We start from the raw sequence: 7,055 nt of genomic DNA, 5'->3' as shown, positions 1-7,055 counted from the left end.
AGTTCAGGGCTGTTCAGCCATCCTCAGTATTTGGCTTCCAGTGTTAAGGTCACCTCACTATGGTCCATATTCCAAACAGTGGGAAGGAAAAAGGGAAGAAAGATGGCATCCTCTTCCTTTTAAGAAGACTGCCTTGGGGCTGGGCGCGGAGGCTCACGCCTGTAATCCCAGCACTTTGGGAGGCCCAGGCGGGCGGATCACGAGGTCAGGAGATCGAGACCATCCTGGCTAACACAGTGAAATCCCGTCTCTACTAAAAATATAAAAAATTAGCCGGGCGTGGTGGCGGGCGCCTGTAATCCCAGCAACTCGAGAGGCTGAGGCAGGAGAATGGCGTGAACCCAGGAGGCGGAGGTTGCAGGGAGCCGAGATCGCGCCGCTGCACTCCAGCCTGGGCGACAGAGCGAGACTGTCTCAAAAAAAAAAAAGAAAGAAAGAAAGAAAGAAAAAAGGACTGCCTCGAAAGTCCCGCACATTTTTGCCAAAACATACTCACATGGCCATACTCAGCTGCAAGGGAGCCTGGGAAATATTCTCTTAACTGGGTACAATGTGCCCAGCTAACAATGAGTGCTCTGTTATTAATAAGGAATGGTAAGATGGGCCAGGAGCTGTGGCTCGCACCTGTAATTACAACACTTTGGGAGACCTAGGCTGGTGAATCTCTTAAGCCCAGGAGTTTGAGACCAGCTTGAGCAACATGGCAAAACCCCATCTCTACAAAAAATACAAAAATTATCTGGGTGTGATGGAGTGTGCCTGTAGTCCCCGCTACTTGGGAGACTGAGGTGGGAGGAATGCTTGAGCCTGGGAGGTTGAGACTGCAGTGAGCCGTGATTATGCCACTGCACTCCAGCCTGGGTGACACAAAAAGACATCGTCTCAAAAGGTGGAAACCAGCTGTGATATTTTAAACCAGGTCTCCAGAACTTCAAACTTTTGACATAAAACAAGAAGGGGAGCCAACAAAGAAAACTGAAAAGCGGGGGGCAGTGACATAAAAGAAAAACTAAGCAGGCATGATGTCACAGACACCAACATAGTATGTTCCCAGAAGGGAGTGGTCAATTGTGACAAATGCTGCTGAGAAATCAAGAAAGATAAGAACAGAGATGTGACCACTGGATTTGGCAACACCAAAGAGTCCTAAAGGAGGGGGAGAGTTTAATCCTCAAATAGGAAGGAGGTTTGATGCTGGATGGCTAAAACAACAATTAATGTCTATATTTATTTGGCAGAATAGGCTAGACTTGGCTATGGTAACAAACAAGCCAAATATCTCAATGGCATAACACAACAATGGTATATCTTTTCCACTCATGCAACGCTGGCTGTGGGTTAAGGCACTCTCCAGGGTAGCTCTCCTCAACTCTCCTGGGTAACTCAGAGATCCAGACTACTTGTCTTGGGCTCCACCATCTCAATGCAAAGCTTTCAGTATTGCCTCAAAAAGAGAGCTGGAGGCCGGGCACGGTGGCTCATGCCTGTAATCCCAGCACTTTGGGAGGCCGAGGCAGGTGGATCACCTGAGGTCAGGAGTTCGAGACCAGCCTGGCCAACATGGTGAAACCCCATCTCTAAAAATACAAAAGTTAGCGGGGTGTGGTGGGGCGCCTGTAATCCCAGCTATTCAGGAGGCTGAGGCAGGAGAATCGCTTGAACCCAGGAGGTGGAGGTTGCAGTGAGTGGAGATTACACCAGTGCACTCCAGCCTGGGCGAGAGAGCAAGACTCTGTGTCAAAAACAAACAAACAAACAAAAAAACTGCAAGGGAGGCTGGGAAATGTAGGAAGAAACCATAAGCCATTTAGTAAGCAGTAGTATCATCTCTGCCACAGTTTCCTATAGTCATCTTTGACTCTGTTCTCAGTGCCCAACGTCCTAATCAATTGCAGAGCCCCCTTAGAGGAGATATATGCTTATGGTGGGAATGGAGGGTAGGAGAGACGGCTGCCTTGTTCCTTGGGTCAGATTGTGCTAGAAGATATGGGGACCCCCAATTCCAGGTAGACCCAGATGCCTTTTAGATGCTTCTCCTTGTGCAGCTGACAGAAACGGCTGTCAGAATCCCAGCTTGCTGGAAGGCTCAACACTACCAAATGTCTGCTTGTCTTGGCTCTGGCTTCCAAACAAATTCAGCCTCAGTTCAAAGCTGCCAGTGCTTTGGGGAAAATAACTTCTCTTAAATGCCACTAGACTTTGCAGTGGCCCCAACTTGATTGTGTTTTCTTCTCTCCTGAGACTATCACCCTTGAATAAAGGGACTAAAGCAATTCCTCCCACGTTTCCTTATGTGTCTCTTCTTGATAGAAACTGAGTAGTGACTCAGAGACGGCATGAGGGAGAAAAAGATTCTCACTCATCTGTACACTCATTCAGTAAAGATTTATTATACTTACTTTGTGCTAGCCTCTTTGCCAGCTACCAGGGTCATGGAGATGAAAAATATAATCTACTGGGGGTTACAGACAAGATGGCAGATCACTGAGATACCAAGTGATGAGGACATATACAAAAAAGCTATGACAGACCAACAGAAGGCATGGCAGGCTCTGCTTAGGGTGGTCAGGGATGGCTTTCCTGAGGAGGAGCCCTTTCAGCTGGATCTCAAATGATGAATATGAGTTGACAAAGTCATAAGAAGGGGGAAGGACATTCCAAGCTTGGGGAGCAGGGAGGAAAAGCATAGTGTGTATCAACACAGGATAAGTCTGAGGAAGTATGAGCAGCAGGGTTGACAGGAGAAGAGAATGTTTGAAAGGACATGAGTGAGAAATGAAAATGGAAAGGTTCTGACCAGGCATGGTGGCTCACGCTGTAATCCCAGCAGTTTGGGAGGCTGAGGTGGGCAGATTGCTTGAGGTCGGGAGGTTGAGACCAGCCTGGCCAATATGCAGAAACCCTGTCTCTACTAAAAATACAAAAATTAGCCAGGCATGGTGGCACTCACCTGTAGTCCCAGCTACTCGGGAAGCCAAGGCACGAGAATCACTTGAACCTGGGAGGCAGAAGTTGCAGTGAGCCAAGATCATGTCACTGTACTCTAAGCCTGGGCCACAGTGTGAGACTGCTTCTCAAAAAAAAAAAAAAAGAAAAAGAAAAAAAGAAAAGAAAAGAAACAAAAAAGAAAATGGAAAGGTTCTGTATTATGGCTCCATTGGATGCAAGGACCAGAAGCCTAACTTGAATGAGGCTAGGCCAAAGGAGTGATTTTTGGCTTCTATAACCTTTTGAACCCTTTGTACCACAGCAACTGCACCCAGGAAAGCCCCCAGATCCTGCACTCCATCATTCATCTTTGCTTCTTTGCATGCTAGCTTCTTCTTTTTTTTTTTATTGTGGTAAAATATGCATTACATAAAATCTACCATTTTAACCAATTTTAAGTGTACAGTTTGGTAACATTAAATAAATTCATATTGTTGTGCAACCATCACCACCATCCATCTCCAGAACTTTTTCATTTTACCAACTTGGAATTCCATAGCCATTAAGCATTAACTCCCTCTTCTTCCCACTTTATTTTTTCAGTCTACTTCTCTCTCTTGCTGGAACTGTAGAATCCCTAGCTTATGTGTCCTAGCTTCCTCACCAGAGAGGAGTAATTATCTTCCCTTTGTTCCAGATTCTCAAAATTCTTCAGAACAAGTCTGATTGGTGAGGTTTGGCTGCATACCCACATCTGTGGTCATGGAGGATGGAATGCTATGATTGATAGGCAGTACCTGAACCATATGGCTGGACCAAAGGGAGGAGCAATTCTCCAAAAGGAAGGAGCTACTCTTTCACAAGGAAGGAGGGAGGGGCCAAACATGAGCAGATGAAATATGAAATGTTCATCAGAGATAGGTTGAGACCCAGCTACAGGAAGCCTTGAGTGCCAGGCTAAGGAGCTCAGCCTTTAGTCTATGAGGTATTATGGGACAGTTTAAATCAAGGAGAGCCATACATACCATGAAATTGGACTAAAAAACCTGCTTTTTTCTTTCTTGAGGCTCTACTTTTGAGTTTTCTCTTGTCTTTTTCAAGGTTTTTGTTGTTGTTGTTTTGGTTTTTTGTTGTTGTTTTGTTTGTTTGTTTTTTTGAGACAGAGTCTTGCTCTGTCACCCAGGCTGGAGTGCAATGGCGCGATCTCGGCTCACTGCAACCTCCACCTCCTGGGTTCAAGCGATTCTTGTGCCTCATCCTCCCGTGTAGCTGGGACTACAGGCGCTAATCACCATGCCCGGCTGATTTTTTTTTTGTATTTTAGTAGAGATGGGGTTTCGCCATGTTGGCCAGGCTGGTCTTGAACTCCTGACCTCAAGTGATCTGCCCACCTCGGCCTCCCAAAGTGCTGGGATTACAGGTGTGAGCTACCACGCCCAGCCTCTTTTTTTTTTTTTTTTTTTTTTGACATGGAGTTTCACTTTTTTGCTTTTGACGGAGTGCAATGGCGCGATCTCAGCTCACTGCAACCTCTGCCTCCCAGATTCAAAAGATTCTCCTGCCTCAGCCTCCCAAGTAGCTGGGACTACAGGTGTGTGCCACCATGCCTGGCTAATTTTTGCATTTTTAGTAGAGACGGGGTTTCACCATGTTGACCAGGCTGGTCTCAAACTCCTGATCTCAGGTGATCTACCCGCCCCAGCCTCCCAAAGTGCTGGGATTACAGGCGTGAGCCACAGCACCTGGTTTCAAGGTTGCTTTGAAAGCTAATTTTAATTAGATGTCACATGAATACTGAGGCTCCTAGCTCCTTCCTCTGGCCTCAGAAGTCACCTCTACCTGATGTGATCTCCATTTTTCCCTGTGGATCATGAGCTTCTGTGCCTAGTCAACCTGATCTGGGTCACCTCCTATTTTCTGGGTCTCCTGGCCTGTCCTCTCTCCGCCTGCCTCAGGGAGTGGCCTCTTTATCCATCTGGAAGTCTTCCTGCCTCTGACCTGTCCTCTGATGCTCACATCGAAGTCCTATCTGTTTTATCTCCAAAATGCTTATGGAATCTCACCCTTTGTTCCTGGGTTTACATGCACTGCCCTGTTCAAGCATCATTATCTCTTCTGCTTCAATTTCGGCTCCAGCTCCTCAACTGGTCTCTTTTGTGAAGCCATTGGCTCATGTCTACCCCTACTCAAAAACTTTCTCCAGTTCCCACTGCAGAAAGCCTCATCTTCTTGCATGCCTCCTGGACTCAAGCCATTTGGCCTTCTTTATGTTATCTAACTAAGTATGCCCAGGACTGTTAAGCCTCGCTTCTTGGCAAATGCTGGTCCCTCTGCTTCTTATGCCCTTCCTATCCCTCTCCACTTGGTGTAATCCTGTGCATATTTCAGGCTCATTTCCATGGTTACCATCCACCTTTCTACAGTCAGACCCACCTCCCTCCATCCTTTGTGTCCCCAGGGTACAGTGTAGATAACTCTAGAGTTACATGTATTACTAGGGTATCCACATACTTTACTGTCCAAAGCAGGACATTTGGAAGGATGAAAGGGAATGCTATTAATTTGCTCTAGTTTAACAGGTGTCAATCGATCTGTTCCAGGCAAACTGGAAGATATGATCACCCACCTACACCCAACATCGCTGTAAAACCCGCAGTTGGTGCTTTCACTTATCTCATTCATTGCTCTCAACAGCCATGTGAGCTTGGTATTGCTATCCTGTTTTCAAGATGAGAAGATGGAGCCTCAGAGAGAGGAGACTTGTGGTCACACAGCCAGCTCATCAGATTCTAAATCCTGGACTCTGACTCCACCCTTGGCACCTCCAATACCACAGGGTCTTGTCTGGGTTAGTGACATGTGGACTCTTAAGACAAAGAGGGAAGGTAGAAATGGAATCTTACTCATTGCATGCACTGGTCTCTGTCCAGGGCCTTGTGTAGCAAAGACCTCAGGACATGTTTGTTGGATAGATGACTTCTTTTTTTGTTTTGTTTATAGACGGTGTCATGCTATGTTGCCCAGGCTGGAGTGCAGTGGCTATTTACAGGCAAAATCATCGTATGATACAGTTTCAAACTCCTGGGCTCAAGCAATCCTCCTGCCTTAGTCTTCCAAGTAGCTGGAACTACAGGCTTCATGACACCAAACCCATCGGATAGGTGACTTCTTGGGGATAGATAAACTGTGTATTTTACTTAAAATCTGTGCCCCTCCCCAGGACTTGTTTTACATGGATTCATTCATTCAATCAATTAATTAACATTTAGTGTGTACCTACTATGTGCCTGGTACAGTGTCGGTGATATAGCAATGAGCAAAACAGACAAGGTCCCTGCTCACATGGAGCTTACAATCCAGTGGGAAAAACCCTTACAAAAACAATCATACAAATAAACATACAGTTACAAATCAGGATAGATGCTAAGAAGGAAAAATACTTGGTGTGAGGTGTAAGAAATATTTTGGAGGTAAATTTAATAGGTTTTGGTCATAGATTTGATTGGGGACAGCGAGATGGAGATGGTTCTCAGGTTTTTGCTTGAGACAGAGAAGAGCATTTTGGGGAGATAAGTGGGGCTGGATGTGTGGGACTTGAGGCATCTGTCGGATTTCTCTTTTAATCTTTGCCACCTCCAGCAGGTTGATTTACTCAAAGCTGAAAAATTACAGCAAGTAATGGAAACCTGCAAATAAAGCTGGCCTCCAGGTAGGTAAGGTAGAAAGAGGGGCAGGTGTGGGAAGTCAGGAGAAAAGCAGAGAAGGGAAGGGGGACAAGACGTGTTCACGGAGACAATAATCAGACCTCCCGAGACAATAATCAGACAATTGCTCCCACACAATAATCAGACGTCCCAAGCTCCCAATAATCAGACCTCCCTAGGACTGCGGCGATACCGTGCGTTTCACACTGCGGAACGAGCACGGCTCGCGTCTTCCCTTGCCCGGGGCAGGGCCAGCGCTTTCCTCGGGCACTCGAACGAGGGGAGGGGGCCGCTTAGTGCCTGGAAATCCGAGCAGCCTTGGCTTGCTTGGCTGCGCAACCCGCCAATCCGGCTGCGCCCGGTGGCGGTGCCATGTGACCAGCCTCCCTTTCCCTCCCTGGCCTTCCAGGGAAGACCGGCATC

This window comes from Pan paniscus, chromosome 1 (assembly GCF_029289425.2).
Source record: "Pan paniscus chromosome 1, NHGRI_mPanPan1-v2.0_pri, whole genome shotgun sequence".
Taxonomy (NCBI): domain Eukaryota; kingdom Metazoa; phylum Chordata; class Mammalia; order Primates; family Hominidae; genus Pan; species Pan paniscus.
Note: the sequence above shows the minus strand (reverse complement) of the source record.